Genomic DNA, 20,861 nt, shown 5'->3' on the forward strand with positions numbered 1-20,861 from the left:
GCATTTACAAGGAAAACATATGATTCCATGATGTCATAGTACTTTGAGACAAATTTGAGTACGAATTATCTAGGAAAGTTTCACAATCAAAAAGTTAGAACTGGTAAAGCTTTATTTTTTTTAGGAGGGGGCAGGGGGGTATATACATTTAATTCTAGTTTTTACATAATCTGGTAAAATGGATATAGCCTTGAAGCATCTGGTATATATCTTTAAATCTTAGTTTTCACAAAATATTGTGAAATACCTTTAAATTCTGGTTTTGACATGATCTTGCATAATGAATGTGAGAAAGGCTCAAAGGATCTGTGACTGCATCATTACATACTGCTAACCATCTGGATAAGTGTATGCCTTAAGGAATTACCTGAGGCAAGATTTCAATCTAGGTCTTCTTTATTCTACCCCTAGCAGGGCTCATGCTCATGTGAAGTACAAGGAAAGCAAGAAGAAAACAGCATAAGCTGCTTTTTCCTGACTTAACTGACCAGTGTTCAAAAAATAGTGACCAAACAATGGAAGACCTTTATCCCTGTTTTCTCTCAGATACTTAAAAAAGAGGGGAGGGGAAGGTAGGTGGCACAGTGGATAGAGTGCTGGGCCTGGAGTCAGGAAGACTTATCTTCCTGATTTCAAATCTGGCCTCAGACACTTACTAGCTGGGTGACCCTAGGCAAGTCACTTAATCCTGTTTGTCTCAGTTCCCTCAACTGTCCAATGAGCTAGAGAAGGAAACGGCAAACCCCTGCAGCATCTTTGCCAAGAAAATTCCAAGTGGGATCACAAAGAGTTGGACTCGACTAAAAAATGGTTCTTAAGGATATCTGCTGGTTGTATATTGACTTAGAAAACTGCATGTTAATATTATCTATGTTCTATTGTATTTTATTTATTTTGTTCAGTATTTCCCAATTATATTTTAACCTGGTTCTAGCCCAACTCGGGAGTGTTGCCAGCATTTGACACCTCTGGTTTAACCCTTTTGGATTCTGGCATCAACATTTAATAACTGCATCACTTTCTGCTCCCAGAGTCTCTGTTTCTTCATCTGTAAAATGGATACAAGATCTCACTACCTAAATCTCAGGGTTATTGTGGGAAAAGTCCTTTCTAAAGCTTAACAATCTATATAAATGTGAGCTTCTACCAACTTATCCTTCCTTAAAGTTGAATATATTCCTCTAAGTAGTAAATCATTCCATAATGAAAATGTTGGGTACTTCATTTCTCTTGTTGAAATATCTGCCTGTATCTGAGTGTGTGAAGTGCATTTACCTTGACAAAAAAACTAACTAAATAAAAATAATAAAACCATGCTTCATCTTAGAAGTGACTGAGGAATGCACCTGAATCAGCAGCATGTTGCTTTTAGAAAATTAATCATTTTAACTAGACAACTGGCATATGAATGTGATTTCATCTCTCTTTTTTGGCTACATAAAAATTTGATTATCTAAGCTCAGATACACAATCCTTTTTGGCATTTAAAGCTCTTCACATACTAGCTCCAGCCTTGTTGTAAGGTATTTCCAGCCTTATTATACATGACTCACCTTCATAGGCTGTACTGGCAATCAATCTTGATGTTCTTGTATGACTTTCCTGAGGGAGGATTTGAATCCAGATCTCCCTGCCTTTTCATTGACTGTCCTCCATGCCAGGAATGCACTTCCTCCTTATCTATTATCTGTATCTATTAAAATCCCTACTATCCTTCTGAGCTCAGATCAAGTTCTAACTTCTATTTGGAGACTTTCCTGATTTTCTCCCAGGCTGCTAGTTCCCTCCCTACCAATTACATTGTGTGTGTGTGTGTGTGTGTGTATGTGTGTGTGTGTGTGTGTGTTTGTATGTATAATATATATATATACACACACACATATTTACATATATGTGTGCATTTCTTTCCCCTAATAGAACATAAGCTCCTTTAATAAAGAGACTGTCATTTTTGGTCTTTGTACCTCTAGTGCCTCATACGTAGTAGATGCTTGTTGATTTATTTTGTTTATGTTCAACATATTTCCCTCACCCAGGGCTTGCTAGCTTTGTGACCCTGGGCAAGTCACTTAACTGCATTTGCCTCAATATCCTCATCTGTAAAATGAACTGGAGAAGGAAATGTCAAATCACTCCAGTATCTTTGCCAAGAAAACCCCAAAGACCCCAGTGTCTGGCAATAGTAGTTGCTTAATAAATGCTTATTTACTGACTTTTGGACTGACTATAGGGCTCGGGACTAAACCTGTGACTTTATGGACATAGTGCATTCCTTCTACCAATACAGGTCAGCACCTTCTCTGTAGTTTCCAGTCTCAGAGAATCACCCAGAGCACCGAGGTCAAGTGACCTGCCCTGAGTTACAGAACCAGTATGTGTCAGAGACAGAACTGAAACCAAGCCTTTCTAGCTCAGAGATCAGTTCTCTACTGTGTCTTTTTCAATCTTAATAATTTTAGCGCTTTCCTTCTGTTGATTATTCCCTATTTATGCTGCATGTAATTTATATGTACTTATCTGCAAGTTGTCTTCCCCATTAGATTACGAGCTACTTGAAAGGAAGAATGTCTTTGATTTATTTCTATATCCTCAGCACTTAGCACAGTGCCTGGCACATAGTAGGTGCTTAATGTTTCCGGATCAACTATGCCATAGTGCCCTAATGTTTCTCCCACCACAGGATAAAGTTTTGTTTTCTCATCTAATTTAAATCCAGAGAGAGAACCAGCTACAATTTTCACCCTTCAAATAACAAATGGTTTTTTTTTTCCTGTTGCAGTTTAATCTCTAAAAAGGTCAGCATTTGATGACCCATCATATAATATCTGGCTCTCATATTGTGATTTTTGCATATTGGGAGGTAGAATTTGTGCCTGCAAAAGTCCCTGGTTCATAGCTGTTGAAAGTCACACTGCCTTTTGGTGCTCTGTTTCTGTCAGGGGAAATGAATAGGAAAGCAGGCAAGCAGAAAACTAGAAAGAGGCAAGTCCATTTCTATAGAAGTAATTAGAGAAAGCAACATGAGAGTAGGACAGATCAGTGAAGGGTGGCAGATAGCAATTTTTCTGCACGTGTAAATCTGACGAATGTGGTAAGCAGCTAACTCAAATTCCCATATAACCAAAAAAAAAAAAAAAGACTTTGAGAATGACTCTAGTTCTTTTCTTTCCTTGTCTTCCATGACATCCTTGGCTAATTCCAGTTTTGATGCTGATTCTTTCTTACCGTTTTAAAAAGGGAGGACTGTCATGGTCTATGTCTGTTTGGATTCCTCCACAGGCCTTCCAGGCCCCTTGGCACACAGCTGCTTGGTGTATTTTTGTGTGAAGGGAGATGTAATATTTCAGGCTGACTGAAGAGGCCACTGTTAGTACATATTGGCACATAATACAGAGTGAAACAGGAAGAAGGAAGTGTCCTTGACTGGAGTTCAGTATTTGTAGTGGTGGTGGTGACCACAAAATGTACTTTTCTTATTTACTAAACCTGTGCTAGATTGACCCATATTCTTATTATTTCCCATAATACAACTAGGGGTTAAATAGGGCTAGGGCAAGACATGAATTGCTGCAGACATTTGTATTACTTCAAAATATAGTCTAGTAAGAAGCACAGATTTAGAGCTGAAAGGGACCTTAGAGGTCATCTGTCCAAACCTCTTATTTTATAGATGAGAAAACTGAAGGGTGGAAGTGAGGAGGAGGTGCTTTCCAGACATGATGGAAAGGCACTGGAGGTAGGACGTGGAATGCTAAGTTCAGAGAACAGAAAACAGACCACTTCGGTTGAAGCACAAAGTACATGTGAAGGGCAGTCATGTAAACTAAGTCTGGGAAAGTCTATTAGAGCCAAACCATAATGGATGACATTCACTTCCATTTTTACCAAATGCAACATCTGACTTTTATCACTACACAGGCCCCACCCAAGATTGATTTAAGTGAAAGCCGTCACTATGAGACAAAACAGTTAAGTGACTTATCCAACATCACATAGGTAGTAAGTGGCAGAGCTGAGATCCTAACCCAGGACTTCTGGCTCCAAATCTAACCTTACTTCCATCACAACATGTGAGAGGGGCCTTTTCTAAATAACCACGCTACATTTTCCTATACTCTATATTGGGACCAGGAATTTCAGCATAGACATAGAAATGAAGTGTCCGTGTCATATGGACAAGGGGTAACTTACTTCAGAGTCACCAGAGGCTTCTTTCACTTAAATCAGACTTTTGTGGAGCCTCAGCTCTGATAAAAGTCAGATGTTGCATTTGGTGAAATGGAAGTAAATGGCATCCATTATGGTCTGGCTCCAGTAGACCCTTCCAGACATAGTTCACATGCCTCCCCTTCATGAATTCTGTGTTCCAGCCAAACTGGCCTGATTTCTATTTCCTAAACTTATCACTCCATTACCCACCTCAGTGCCTTTCCATCACATCTGGAATGCCCCTTCTCCTCAGTTCCACCTCTCAGAAGTCTACCTTCCTTAAGGAGTCCCTCGGGTGGTACCTTCTCTTCCTATAGGAAGCCTTTTCTGATACTCCTAGTTGTTAGTACACTTGCCCTCTTCAAAATACCTTGTTTTTATTTCTATATAAGTTAGCTCTCTGTCCACTTCTAAGCTCCCAGAGAGAAGGAACTATTTTTAATCTTGTTTTTGTATCCCCAGTATTGTAAACATAGTAGGTGCTTAGTAAATGCTTGTGAAGCAGTGGATTCACTCTAACCACATTTTCTGCAAAGGTTAAATGCCATTTAGTAGGTAAGCAGTAGCTGACTGCCCTAGAGAACATCAGGAGATTTATAGTCCTGACTTAGCTTTATCTCATTGTGTAACCCTGGAAAAGTCATTTCTGCTCTTTGGTAGTTGCTGTCTTGTAAAATGAGGAGATTGAACTAGATCTATGGTGTCTAAGAACTCTTCGCCCCCACCATTCAATGAATCAAATGCATCCTGAAACCATCCTTTAACAATTAACCCAAAGAAGCTATCTTTTATTAAATAGAATACGTGTGGCAAATTTCCATTATATTTTAAAATTTTTACTCATTACCTCATTTCTTCCATACTTTGATGGATCATTGCTATGGGCACTTCCTCCAACAGTGCAGCTCATGACCTTTCTGTGCCTTCTCATGCTGGGTGATTGCTGTTCATGTGGAATAGAAGGTAGGGAGCTGGTTGTAGGGCCAGGAAGAGTCCAAGACCTGCCTCTGACAAATCCTGGCTTTTTGACCCTGGACAAGTCACTTAACCTCTCAGTGCTCTAAGCAGCTGTCTAAGAGTATTAGTTGCAGAGAAATTACTGACCTATATTAGCTAGGAAGGATTCCTCATCTAAGAGTTCCCTCTACCAAAGAAATTATATGTTTAGTCTCTATCCCTCTCCTTCCCCAGAGGAGATATCCAACGTGCCCAATGTTTTGAAAGTCTTCTAAAAAGCTAACTAGGTGGTGCATTGGATAGAGCACTGGTCCTGGAGTCAACTGAGTTTAGATCCTATCTCAGACATTTACTAACTGTGTGTCCCTGAGTAAGTCACTTAAGTGTATCTTAGTTTTCTTATCTGTACAGTGAGGATAATAATAACACCTACCTCCCAGGGTTATTGTGAAAATCAAATAAGAAAATATTTGTAAAGTGCTCAGCAAGCCATAAAGCACTGTATAAATGCTATCATTATCATCATGTCTTCAATATTTAGTTCATACCATACAATACTCAGGATGTCCAATTTTCTTTTATTCCTTTTCCCACCATGCTAGCCCCTTGATGATACTACATTTTACATATAAGTCATGCTTAATCATATGCTATTTTTGTTGTGGTTCAATCATTTCGCTTGTGTCCAACTCTTTGTGACTCCATTTGGGGTTTTCTTGGCAAAGATACTGGAGTAGTTTGCAATTGCCTTCTCCAGCTTATTTTACAGACAGGGAAACTGAGGCAAACAGGGTTAAGTGACTTGCCCATGATCACACAGCTATTAAGTGTCTGAAGCCAGATTTGAACTCAGGAAAATGAGTCTTCCTGACTACAAGACCTGGCACTCCATCCACTGTGCCACCTAGCTGCCTACATTTTTGTAGCATTTTAAAGTTTGCAAAGCACCTTACAAATACTAAGCCATTTTATCCTGACAACAACCCTGGGAGGTAGAAGTTATTATGATTCCCATTTTACAGCTGCCATTCATTTCTCCATTACTCTTTGGATTACCTACAATTTGGATGCTTATGAGATTAGAGTGTTTCATGATTCATGGCAACATCATATCACCAAGAGATTACTGCTGTTGAAATGATGACTTTATGTGTCAGAAACAGCTCAGGGATCTGGGGTCAAGAAATAGCTCTAGACTCTAAATCGTTTCATACATTGTGAAATTTCCTAAGTGCTATCCACTTTTTAAAATATATTAAAAATGTTCTCTGAATGACTTTTAAATTTTTTTGCATCCTGGAGAGATTTCTTCTATATCACATCTAGCTTCATTTTCCTAAATGTCATTTTCACTTTCTCACATTAAGAACTAAGTTGTGAAAGTCACTATGGTGAAAACTGATGACTGCAGAAACTTAACTGGTCTATTCCATTTCCTGTTTGTTTGTTGGCTGGCCTCTTTTGTTTGTTCTCTAGATGGCTTAGTTGGCTCGTGCACCAAATGTCTTACAGGCTTATTTTCCTCTGCACAACTTCTTGAGACATTTGATTAGGTGATATTGCTTGAAATCTTCTATCATAATCCTGGATAATGTTTTGCAAATGAGGTCATACTCCGTACTGTCATTGTCCTTGATGCCATAGTATGGGCAGGAGGTTAAGTGTTTGCTAACTGAAGTGTTTTCTGAGCTTTTTGGTCTCATCACTGAAGTAATATTGGGTAGTAGATAGAATGCTAGAATTGGAATCAGGAATACCTGGGTTCACATCCTATATCTCATACTTACCATCTTTGTGACCATAGAGACAAGTCATTTAAACTCTCTGATAGGAATTAGAGGAAAAATAATATCTGTAGTCAGTACCTTGCAGGGTAATTGTGCAACTCAAATGTAATTGTGTGTGTGTGTGTGTAAATCACTATATAAAGTCAATTACTATTATTATATCAGTTCATATCTAAAAATGGTGATAATTAGAATCAATATCTTAAATTTTATCCACTTCCCATTTTCAACTGTTCTCAGAAATCAATAGCTTATTTTCTTTATCTTTTCTTCCAATTTGCCTTAATTTTGACCTTTACTTTTTAGTTAGTGATTTGGCCAAACACAGAAAGATATTATGAAGAGATTCCCACATCAATAATCAGGAATTTTCTGTCAAGATAAGCTCAACTACTTTTTCTTTTCTTGTGTGTGTGTGTGTGTGTGTGTGTGTGTGTGTGTCTGTGTGTGTGTGTGTGTGATGTAATTTAGTACCTGGCATATCCATTGCTTTCTGTGTTTTTACTCTTAAGGAGAATATTCAAAATATCTAAGCATGACATTTCTGAATAATCTGTAAGCTTTTGGTGTCCTTCATTTCTTCATCTGCATTTACCTATAACTTCTTTATATATTTTGATTTCATTTATAGAGAGAATGTAAATTTAGATACAGTTCCTTTCTTTCACTAACATATTATCTTATGGTTTGTTGAACAAAGAATTTACATTTAGAGTGGCAACAGTTATGACAGTTCTTAGTACCCTATGCCTCCCTTTTTACCATTCTGCCACCATCACTGGAGAAGCATTAGAAGACATTCAGAACCAAGGACTCCTGTTTCATTAGTCACTATGGCCAAGAATTCATCACCTGAGGACCAACTTGCTGTCAGTGTTGCTTCCGCCCTTAGGTAGGTAGTTCTTAGACAGCAGACATACGATCTGTAAGAGGACTTGTAGTCCAAGATAGACCCTTGCCAGAGCTTCTGCTCTGCTGATACACTTTTTAAAATTCAAGGTTATTACTGCATTATTCATTCACTCAAAGGGTCTTCAACACTTGTGAGTCTTGAACTAGCAGATCATATCACTTTTTTTCCATTTTTTAAATTAATTTTTTTCACTGACAAAAATTGATTTTTCTCTCCTCACACACCACCTACCACTGAATGTTTTTTAAAAATAATATCCTTGCAATGATTATGCATAATTAAAACAAATTTTCACATTGGCCATATTTAAAAAAAACAAACAAACATTTCTCATTCTGAATCCTAAGTTCTCCTCTTCTCTGTCAGGAAGTGGATAGCATGTTTTCCCATAATTCCTCTGGAATCAGAGGTTGGTCATTGCCTTTGATCAGCTTTCAAACAGCTTTCAAAATTGTTTGCTTTAACAACATTGCTGCCCTGCATCATTCTTCATGACAAACAATCAGTTCTTGAGGTGATTGAGTTTTTTTGTTTAAAAAAGAAGGTAATTTGTAAAATCCTCCCCCTCAAATAAACATCATATCTGCCTAATAAATTTAATTAAACAAACATTTATTCAGCACCTACTATGAAAAACACTTAGCCTATCACTGGGAATATGAGAGAGAGAGAGAGAAATAGGCCTTGCCCTCAAGGAGCTTAGATTCTTCTCATGGGATATATCATGTACTCAAGTTAGAACATATAAAATAATTTCAAGAAGGAAAAAGTGTTAATAACTTGGGAGATCAGGAAAAAGGCCTTACATGGGGGGTGGAAACTGAGTTGAACCTTAAAAGAAGTTAGAATTCTAAGAGTACATTCCAGACCATACCTTATGCAAAAGAGGCATGAAATGGAATGACATGTGCAAAAATAGCTAGCAGGCCAGTTTTATTATTGAACTGGAGGGCCTGTGAAGGGGAAATGATATGAAATAAATCTGCAGAGGTATCCACTTACTTATTTCTACACAGTCACCCAGAAACATGGTTAGGACAGCGTGAGCTGGGTAAACTATTCTGATAGCAACTGAAAAGATATTTCGTGACTCTAGTTCTTCCACCAAGGCCTACACCTGTCTTCCCACATTCTCAGTCCTCATATATTGGTTGTGTTATGGCTTTTTTGTCTATATTGTCTTGTGGATGTGAAAAATCTACTGGGGAAATATTATGTTCCTACTATTATCTAAAAATAATAACTCACATGTGTATAGCCTGTTACTTATAATAACCATGAAATAAGGTATTGCAAGTACTGTTATCCTCATTTTACAAATAAGGAAATCGAACCTCAAAAAAGTTAAGAAATTAAGAACCTCAAAGAAGTTAAGTGACCTACCTAAAATCATGTAGCCAATAAGGATCAGAGTCAGGATTTGTGGCTTCCAGGGTTTTTTTCAAATCTTAGCTAAAATTCCATCTTGTACAAGAAACCTTTCTCCATTCCCCTTCATTCCAGTGCCTTCTCTCTGTCGAATATCTCTAATTTATCATATATATATATATATATACACACACATATATATGTATATATGTGTAAGTGTATTTCTATATATGTATATATATTTATATGTAGCTTTGTACCTATTTGTTTGCATGTTGTAGGGACTTGTCTTTTGTTGTTCTTTATTCTTCCCCAGGGCTTAGCCCAGTGCTTGGCACATCATAAGTTTTGTAAGTACTTAGTGACATGATTCAAACCTTGATCTCTATTGCTGCCTCCAAGCATGCTTTCTATAGTAATATACCATTCTTACCTCTCAATAAATAATTTTCTCTTAAGCAAGGCATTTTCTTCCTCCTTACAGAGGGCCAGATCACATAGTCTTTGTTTCTGTGTAGTGCAGAGCTCCAGGATTAGACCTATAAAGCACCACTGGTCTCCAGGAAATCTTTTATGGTCTACTGACATTCCTAGGAAATGAATTACATGCTATGAATGAGTTCCTATCTAAGAATACAGCAGCATAGCTAATGGTCATTATCCATGAGAATCTGATGAAATGATAGGTTTTGATTTTTTTTGGTATAAGATTAATTCTATACAGATTATAAATATGATTATAAAGGCTGTTATATGGGATATTCAAGATTATGTGCATAAGAACATTCAAGACTGAAAAATATGATTCTCAAAATCAAAAAAAGCCTTATACTACCTTTTGTTTTCTTTATTGTACACTTCACAAAGATTACTATTTCAAAAATAATGAAATTAACCATTGGCTGCTTCTAAATATATTTCTAGGATGTGGGTAGACTGTGGTGAAATCTAGAAGGTGAAATCTATTTCCTCCAACATAACATTTACCTTTTTAAAAAAAGCTTGACTCTATTCATCTGAGTAGAATGAATCAGCTCCCAAATATTAGACTTTAAGATCTACCTTTGAAATCTTGATATTGAAAAGAAAATATTCTTTCTTTCCCTCAAGATTTTATCAAGAAGCAAATTTAAAAGACATCAGATGTGAAAATGCTGTTTTATTAGTCAAGGACTATCATATGCTGCCTTGAAAATGATATTTCTGTATCTCTAGGATCAGAGAAAATTATTTTTGATTTGATGAGACTAAAGAAAATATTGATTAATGTAGAATTCCTTTAACCAGAGAATAATCCTTCCTGACTGCCCCCACAAAGCATCATTCTCCCACCTTATTATGTAATTATTCTCTACTTTTTCAGTTTTTTCCCCTGTGATTTCTGTACTAAGATAAAATGAATTAACTTCTCATCATATGAAACCCAGTGGGAGAAGTCGACTCATTTCCCACAGGATTATGCAATATCAGAATCTAGCTACGTTTCATCATTTTGATATGTTCTAGTTCTCAGGGTCAAGCATCCATTCTTCAAGAAATAGTTTGTTTGGCTCTAATTCTGTCATTTATCACTTTAAAACTGTTCAAATCAATTCAACAAGCTTTTCCTAAGTACCTACTACCATTTCCAAAGTTACTATCTTCTTTTTGTTCGTGTCTAAGAAGCACCTTATTCCTGTGTACTTGCTATATATCTTGCATTTTTACTTTGTAGTTTTTCAGAATATTTTTGAGGCAGTGTGCCACAATAGATAAAGCGTGGCCTCATGAAGACTTGGGTTCAAGTTTTACCTCTGGTACATATTGGCCGAGTAAGAAAACTCTAAGATTACAAATTGCAGAGAGTGTGCTAATCTATATTGGTGGACAGTGTTCCCTCCCTGGGAGTTTCCCAATCCAAGAAAATCCCTGGGCTTATTCAGACAAAGGATGCACTTGCACATTGCTTATCTCATTTGATGTTTACAGTGGTTTGAGTTAGGCCAGAGTAATGATATATGGCAAAGCCCTGTAATCGCATCATTTTGAGTACCACTGATATAGATCATAGCCCTCCAAAATTTAGTGAATGGTCTCCAAGAATTACCAGTGTTGAAAAATTCAATCTATCTCTAGCCAGTCTAGTGAGGACCCTCTCCAAATTCATCTCTGCTAGTCTAAGCTCCAGACATGCACTCCATCCCTGAACCTATACCTGAAACTATTCCAGCTTGGGAGGACCTTCCAGAGCTTACCCTCACTGCTACAGGTTTTGAGAACCCCTTGAAGGACAGGGAAGATAGTGATCTCTCAAAGTATTGATACACTGAAGTTCTTCAACTTACTCCTCCCATGACCTTTGGGCAAATCACTCAACCATCCTCAGTTCCCAACTATAAAATGTGAGCAGAGGTGTGTTATAATAATAGGAGTATTGTGAGGTATGTGTGTACATGTATATAATGAGCATAAATCTCAAACCCACAGGACAGAAAAGCATCTTAAACCTGGAAAGGGAAAATCTTCTTCAAGTTTTCTCAAGAGGAAAGAATGTCTCCCCATTCAGTGAGTGCTTTAGCACACGTGAATGTGTATCAATAAAGTTTAGCACAGTATGCGGGTGTGGCCTGGAACAAAACCAAAGGGGTGCCCATAATTAGCTAGTGTTCTAATCATGCAATATCAGTCTTGCCATGCCAACCTTGGTGTAGCTCTGAGAGTTTTATGCACTTGACAAGCTGTAAGGGGAACTATATTTTCTGGTAGCTCTTGAGGGCTCTATTTCTGGGTGAGAATAGGAGAGATTTTCTATCTCTAAAAACTCCAGGAGATTTGTCACTGTGTTCTTGAGAGCTAGGGAGAGAAGTAGGAGAGAGACAGAGAAAGAGAAAAAGAGAGAAAAAATACATTACTATTTAGTTGGCTCTTTCTATTACATTCTAATAATTTAATATATGCCATAATTATCTACTCTTCACCTCTACTACAGAAATGACACCCTGGTTTATGCTGACCATTTTAGAGCCTTGGAATTAAATGAACAAGGCCTCCAATGCCTATGATCATTTCTCGCCAACATCGGTATCAAAATGATTCTCCTGCTGAATAACATTACACAGTCCAATTAGCTAAATCTCAGGCCAGAAAGGTTTTTTATTCATCTTCCAAGTGCTAGGATAGTTGTCTGCCTGCACAAGTGAACTACTATCATGATTCAAAAACCCGCTAGAGACAAGCTTGTCAGGTCTGTGGCTATTTACAGTCACAGAGAAGGATCTCTGATAACCACAACTTTGGTTATCTAACGAGGTGCAGGATCCATCTGAATTTTCATGTTGCCTTTGTTTGGGATGCTGAATTCTAAAAATACAGCCAAGTTCCCATGAGGAATGGCTTTTTGAGGCCTTGGATAGCTTGTCAGTTTAGGATTCATCATTTCAGCCTTGAATATGATGTCAAAGGGAAAAGAGATCATTGACGTTTAGTGAAAGGGAAGGCCTAGAATGGATTGTTTTTATTAAATGCCATTGACCTAAAAGCAGAACTGTTTTTAACTTGGAAACCCAGTTTGTTTTCATTTTTCTTATTCTTATGGAGTTATTATTCTTATTCTTATGGAGTTATCAGAATGGCTATTTCTTATCCTTTTAGTGGGGGTTGGAGGGAGAAGACATGGGCCATGTCTCCTTATTGTCCTGGGGGGAAAAATCACACCAGCTGTTTGGGTGCTATCTTTGAGAACAAACAACCAATTAATTGGCTGAGAGTTGTTGTTTTTTTTTTTTTCAAACAGTTGCTTTGCTATTATGGAATCATAACCATAGAAATAAAGTATTCATATATCCCTTAATAATAAACTAAACACATCAGCTAATTCATACTAAGGGACACACACACACACACACACACACACACACACACACACAAAACAAAGGATGGCCTAGAAATTCATATTCAAAGCAATTCTTTTTTTTTCTTTAAAGGTATTTGAGGACCATTTTTTTTACTACTAGCCTCTCCTTAATATGATAATAGAAAGAGTAGTGGATTTAATATCTGAAGATTTGGTATTGAGTCCTTGATTACTGACTGTGTGAATGTGGGCATGTCCTTCACCTTCCTGAGCCTCAATTTCCTCCTCTGTAAAATGCAGATAATAATATTTTACATATACATAGCATATTAAGGTAAATGAAGAACTTTCCCCACAACAATGCTGTGAGGCAGGGGTTATAAGTATTATTGTCCCCATTTTACAGATGAAGAGACTGAATTTCAGAGAACTCAAGTGACTTGCCCATGATCAGTCATAACTAGTAATTGACAGAATCAGGACTTCAAGTCAAGTCTGCCTTTAAATCCATTACACCTCCTCCACAAGATTGTATTGAGGAAAGTGCTTTGTATACCACAAAAGTGCTGTACAAATGTAAGTCGCTATAATGTCTTCTTACATGTAGTGTCTGATTAACTGTCTTGATTGACTTTTCACTGAAATGACCAGTTCACTTGATACAATTGACCGAATCAACTGGTTCTTTTGGCATAATGCCAATACAGCCTTTAGTCACCAATGTTTACATACTTTGTATATCTCCTCCCTCCTGTTAAGTCATGTTCACTAAAAGTGTGCCTACTTCTAGCAGCCTTTACGCTTCTAATTTGTTGTTTCTATTCTAGTCTAATGGGGATTGAGGAATCAATATTTCACAATATTATGAAAATTCTGTGTAAAATGAGTCAATGAATTCTTTGAAAATCAAGTGAGGCCTGTGGGGCCTTCCTGTGGAAATCAAGCATGTGAAATCTAATGTGCCAGGTTTGGGGCAGCTATTTTAATTGCTGAGAAGCTTTTTTAAAAAACTTATTTCTAGATCCCCAACCATGTTTTGAATGATAAGAGATTGTCAGAAGTATAACCTCAAGGTAAGTGAAGTATTATTTTAATGACAGGTCTCAATACTTAGCCCTTTGTGGATGACTCCCAAATATGTACTTACACCAGCCTTGTCATCCCCTCAGACCTCTACTCCTATATTTCCCATGTACTATTGCCACCTAGAAGTTCCCATTACCTTAAATTCAACATTTCTCAAATAGAGGTTTCCCATTGCATCCATGATAAAATATAAACTCTTTGACATAGCATTTAAGGCCCACTATTAACTGATTACAACCTACACTTCAATTTAGCCCTAATTCTTATTGCTTTTTGCACTCTGTAGTCTAGCCACATTGGCTACAAGCTCTCCTCTGAACTTAATATTCCATTTTGGTGGCTCCACACCCAAGAAGCACTTACCTCCTTATCTCATCTTCATCTTCATCTTCACCTCTCAGAACCCTTGTCTTCCTTCAAGTCTCAACTTAGATGAGACCTGCTCCAAGAAGCCTTCTTTCTGGTTGCTAAGATGTTCTCCATCCTCTAATTGATTAGTCTTAGAGTTCTTATGCATATGTGTGTCCCTCTAGAAGAATATACTCTTTGAAAACAGGGACTATTTTTTTGTCTTCCTAGCTTCCTAGCCTACTTCCTTCAAGAGTAGGCACCTAATAAATATTTATTAATGTTAATATCTAAAATATGTTTCAACATCTTCATCACAAATCAACTCACTAACAAAAAGCAGAATATACTTTTTATTCATTAATCTCCCTAATCCTGCACTAGATTCTTCATTTGTCCTTTAAAAAAACCTTATATGCATCCCTAACTTTCCATTCCTACCCTGCCATTATCCTAATTAAGACTTATCACATTACACTGGTATAATACCTTTGTTCTCATACCTTCACAAATGCAATCCTATTTTTATTCTTTGACTTAACCTTGTAGGAGCCACACCCAACCAATCTCTCTGCCATCAGTCTCCACAATTCATCCTGCACATTGCAGCCAGATTAATCTTTCTAAAGCTTAACTTCTGATCGTATGTCACTCTCCTATTCAAAAACCTTCAGTGCCTTCAATCATAAAATCTCCATTTTGGAGATTTTGGTTCATCCAGTAGCCAACTTATATCTAAACAGGAAGACTCCACTAAGAAGTGTTTGGCCAAGGGTTCTTAACCTTTGCTCCATAAACTTGTGTGCGTGTGTGTGTGTGTGTGTGTGTGTGTATGTGATAATGGAATTTCAAAATAATTGGTTTCCTTAGTAATCCTACATATTTTTTATGCATTTAAAAACATTATTCTAAGATGGTATCCATAGGCTTCAGCAAATTGTCAAAGGGGTTTAATGACCAAAAAAGGCTTTAAGAAACCTTTCTAGCCTCTTTTTGAGGAAGTCTGGTGATTGGAACTCATTACCTTTCAAGGCAGATTATTACCCTTTGGGATAGTGCTAACTGGTTTGCTTCCATTGAATTGAAATCTTTCTCTCTGTTATTTCTACTCATTGATCCTGATTCTACCTGTAGCCAAGCCAAACAAGTCTGATCTCTCTTCTGCATGATAACCCTTTAAAATATTCAAGACAGCAATCATGTTCCTCATCCCCCTACCCTACCCCATGTAGACTGTTCTCTGTGCTAAATATCTCTAGTTCCTTAAACTGATCTTCTTATGGCTCTATGTCTAGTCTTATCATTGTCCTGGTCACCCTCCTCTGGATAAACTCCAGAATGTCAATGTCCTTCCTAAAATACAGTATTCCAAACTGAACACAGCAGCCCAGATGTGACTCAACAATCATTCTGGACAGCAAACTTCTATTTATGCAGGATAAAATCACATAAGCTTTTTTTTTTTTTTTGCTTCAATGCCATATTGTTGACAATCCTCTAAAAACCCCTAATTACTTTTCACTTAAATTGTTGTCTAGCCATGCCTCGTTCATTCTATACTTGTGTATCTGATTTTTTTTAACACCAAAGTAGGACATTATTTTATCCTTATTGAATTTTGTCTTATTAGTTTAGACTAGAGGTTCCCAAACTTATTTGGCCTACTGCCCTCTTTTCAAAAAAAAAATTGCTCTGTGCTCCCCTGGAAATCTACTTTTTTAACCCTTTAACTTTTTTTAAAAAATTTGCATCATTTCAAAAAAATAGAAAATATTTTTAAATGGCACACGTCTTAAATTTAATAATTTATTGTAAATTTGTGGGTTTTTTCCTGCATTGAAATTTTGATAACACAATATTACATCATGGAACCATATAATATTGTATTGCGAACAAATCATTACAGGTACATATTCCTGCAAGTGCATGCTGAACTTCCAGAGAACCCACAAAACACTCACCTATCAACACTTGCTTGTTAAGACCTGTCAGCAGACTTGACCGCTGATGGATTATAATTTGCATCTTGTGTGTTTATTTGGAAAATAATGTAATCATTGCAACTTTAACTCTATTATACAACAAATTAAACACATATGAAAAATTTTTCAAAATTCTCTTGTCTTCTTTCCTTATGCTTCCACTGCCCCCTTATTTTTATTCAATGCCCTCAATTGCACCCGAGGCTAGTACCCCTCCCCCATCATTCCAGAGGCCCCCAAGCGGTAGTATCACTCATTTTGGGAACATAGGGAAACCAATTATTCCAGCCTTTTGAGCTTTCTCTGGTTCCCCCAACATGTTACCTACTCTTCCCAAGCCAAGGATTCAAATTGAATTCTAATTCAAGTTTCACGTCCAATACTCTCATCTACTTGTCTTTATTTTGCCACAAAACGTTAGTTCCTTAAGGGTAAGGGACCATGTCTTATGTATATCTCTTATTATTTTCCTCAGGACCTAGCATAGTGACATAAAATTAGTGCCTTGCTTCAACTAATATAGATTAATTAAATGATTCTGCAATAGAGTAGAAGGAAAAAAACATTAATTATATGATCATTAGGACACTATCTATATGACACAATAAAAAAAGAGCTGCATAGTAAAAAATTCAATCTTAAGGTTATTTTTGACAGATTTTTATCCCAATGAATTGATGTTTTGCTAGCATCATGAAAACATTTTTATTTCAATTATTGAAAAAGATCAAATAACCAAGGATCAGGTGGCCAGCTGAAGCTGGGTACACAACTCATTACAATTGAATAAGAACATAGGTTTGTCACAGCCAAATAAATAATGGCTCTTGTTTCTATAGTGCTTTAAGAGTTACAAAATGCTTTCCTCATAACTATGTGGTGGTGAAAATAATATCTCCCAGAAAAACTGAGGTTCACAGAGATTCAATAGCCAATCCTAAAGCTAGGAGCAGAGCTTAGATTTGAACCCTGGTCCCCAGACTTCATGAAAGTTCTGTTATCCACAATACCATACTGTCTTATCGTTTTTAGGGTTCCATGTACAAAGTGGTAGTTAATGCCTTCAAGGGAATGAGGGAAAGGAAGCAAGAGAGGAGTATTATTAACTCTTTCATAAAAGAGGAGAGGTCAGTTCACATTTAAGGATGGCACACTTTCAAGTTGGGTAGCAGTTTGGCAAACTCCTTTCCATACCCAGATTCCCTGGCCATAGCAATTCTGATTTCCTAGAGGAGAGGCACAAAAACCCCACAGAAACCCCATTTCAAATTGCTCTCCAGCTCATCCTTACTTTGTAGGCCTACCGGGACTCTACAGCCTCCTTCATTTGCATGTTGGAGGAGTACCAGTGCCTGGGACTCCAGCTATCTCAATAGGGTTTATGGAGCCCAGAAAGCCACATGGGTTCTTGCTCCCCACCTCCATCCTGACCTGTTTCACAGAAGTAAAATTAAGTTCAGATGAACATCAAGGGTGGCCTTAAATGAGAAAACACTTTCTCAAAGAAGAGGAATGCATGGAGGAGATGTAGCAGCCTGACTGCCTTGCCTCAATGTTGTAACACAAGGGTGAAAGATGTGCACATAAGGGAGAAAAGAGGGAGAAGTTTATGAGCTAATTGTTTGCAAGGGCATCTCAGGTCATTTTCTGCACTAGCTGTTCAGAGTCACCTCTTTGCCCTCAGCCTGCCTCCCTGAGCACTCTGACTACAAAGCCTGGACTCACTGCCAAGTGCCTGGTCAGCCTGGTCACTGCAGCATTGCAGTAATTTAGGGTGGATGGGGAAACACAGGTAGCTCATAGATGTCTCCATGTCACTCCATATTTATAGACAACTTCTCTAATGCAAGACTGCAAAGATGCCCTTAGCACTGGGAGAGAGTTTAGAAAATACTGAGTTTAATCTCTTCTTTCATTTTACAGATGAGGAAACTGAGACCCACAGGAGTTAGGTTGAGTTGGTACTAGTTTGCTTTCTCTGTGCTGCCACCATTCTTATGCCCATATTTTTGTTCATTTGGGCAGTATTTCCAGATCCTTCTTAGAACTGATCACCTTTATCTACATGACTTCTATAGGTTAATAGATTGATGATAAAAAAATTTGGTAAAAGAAACACAACCTAACTGGAAACTTGGAGTAGTCTTATACTTAATTTAATTTGCTTTGTCATTCACCACCTTTGCCAAAAACAAACAAACAAACAAACAAACAAACAAACAAAACCAATCTGAGGACAGCCAAGGCTGATTGGCCAAAGGAATCCATGGGACATTCTATCCCCAGAAAGGCTACTCATCAAAGGAAAGAAATTTCTATACTTCAAATTTCAAGATTTAGCTTCGTTTTCTCAATTATTTAGAAAAGTAAGACCATGTGGTACAATGGAAAGATCACTGCTTCTGGAAAATCTGGGTTCAAACCCCACTTCTGACACTTAATTTTGTGTGACCTTGGGCAAGTGATTTAACTTTTCTGAACCTCAATTTCATGTTGAAATTGGACCAGAAAGCCATTTTGGTCCCTTCAGGTTTTAGTTCTAGGATCCTTTGTATTATATGAACCAGAAAAGTCCTTTTAGGCTATCAGAATCCTACCTGCCCTATAGGCTAAGCTCAAGTTCAATGTCCTCTTTGAACTACTACAAAGTCCTATTTCACTTAATAGTCTATGCCCTACTATTTAGCACTGGATTGTTTGTAGTGTCTTATTTGCCCTTTGTCTCATATGTATCTTTTGCATTAATAACAATTGACATTCATATAGTCACTTAAAGTCACAAAGCTTTTTCTATACATAATCTCCATTTGATCCTCACCAGATGCCCTTGTGAGCTATGTCCTGCAAGAATTGTTCTCCCTCTTTTACAGATGAGGAAGCTGAGGCTCAGAGGAATTAAAGGATTTAGCATGTTGTCTCCCCCATTAGATTGTAAGCTCCTTGAAGGCAGGAACTATTTTTTTTGCCTTTCTCTGTAACCCCAGTGCTTAGCATAGTCCCTGGCACATAGTAGGTGATTAATAAATGCCTGTTGACTTGCTCAGAGTCACATAGCTAATAAGTGCCAAAGTCTTGCAAGATTTGAAGTCAGGTCTTTCTTGACTCCAAGGGCAGGAACCTTTACACCACACCACACTACCTTAGTATGATGTGGTATCTATCATGTGTTATAATTCCTACATGTCCCACAATGACCTTCATGCTTTTAAATACATAGTAGGTGCCCAGTGTTTACTGGAATCATAAGACTTAGAGTGGAAAGGACCTTAGTGATCAGCGAGTCTGATTTGTTGAGTCTGATTATTTGGAGAACAGTGCCAAATATTAACAACAATTCTCTTTTAAAGTTATATTTCTATTTGGGAAGCAACATGGTATACTAACTAAAGGACCACTTTGAAGTTAGGACAACCTGTTCAAGTCTTACTTCTGAAACATGTAGGCAATTATCTACCACTATATATGGATTTGAACTCAGGAAGATGAGTCTTCCTGGCTTCAGACCTGGCACTCTATTCACTGAGCCACCTAGCCGCCCCAATGACCTGTAGGCTCAGCACCTAAATTGAATCAGAGGAGATTGTAAAGATATCAAGTTGTATGTGAATAATTTTAATGCAAAATGAAGTTTTAGTTCATAGCTCTCCTATATTACTTTAAGCTATTTAATATCTTTTCAATCCCTATGAATGTAATCATTGCTGTCACATTAACACTGTGAAAGGAAAGCTAGTGAAAATTTTACATGCTGAAATTTCTTTTGTCAACTAATATCTCTCTAATGTATCTTCCAGACTGCCTTAATAATAACATTTTAAAAACAATCTTGCTAATGTCTATGATGTTTTTTGGGTGCAGCTAGGTAGTTCAGTATTTAGAGTGCTGGGCCTAGAGTCTGGAAGACTTACCTTCCTCAGTTCAAATCCATCCTCAGACACTAACTGTGTGACTCTGGGCAAGTCACTTAACCCTGTTTGCCTCAGTTTCCTCATCTGTAAATGAGCTGGAGAAGGAAGTGACAAACCACCCCACTAGCTTTGCCAAGATAGCCGCAAATGGGATCACATAGAGTCAGACGTGACTGAAAAATGACTGACAGTGTTTTTTAGAGCCTGCTTCAAGATAGCTAATGGTGGCTAAGTTGCCATTCATTACTTAACTTCGACTGAAAAAGCTTTTTCACCTTGAAAATAGTGTTGGGAAATCAAACAATTGCTGAGTCTTTGGAGTTAAACAGCCTGGGTTCAAATCCCAGCTCTATTCCTTACAGACATATATGAGAAGGTCACAGAATTATAAATTCAGAGTTGAATGGGACTTTTCAGGCCATGTAGTCTAACCCCTTCATTTTACAGATGGGGAAGCTGAGGCCCAAAGAG

At 37.5% G+C, this 20,861-nt stretch overlaps 1 protein-coding gene across 1 annotated transcript in view; it reads left to right on the top strand.

Moving 5' to 3' along the window:
* Positions 1-20,861, top strand: part of STARD13 (StAR related lipid transfer domain containing 13) — a 708,719-nt gene that overhangs the window by 339,721 nt on the left and 348,137 nt on the right. The gene's annotated exons all lie outside the window — the stretch shown is intronic.

Source organism: Vombatus ursinus, unplaced genomic scaffold, assembly GCF_900497805.2.
Source record: "Vombatus ursinus unplaced genomic scaffold, bare-nosed wombat genome assembly UNPS02014813.1, whole genome shotgun sequence".
Classification (NCBI taxonomy): domain Eukaryota; kingdom Metazoa; phylum Chordata; class Mammalia; order Diprotodontia; family Vombatidae; genus Vombatus; species Vombatus ursinus.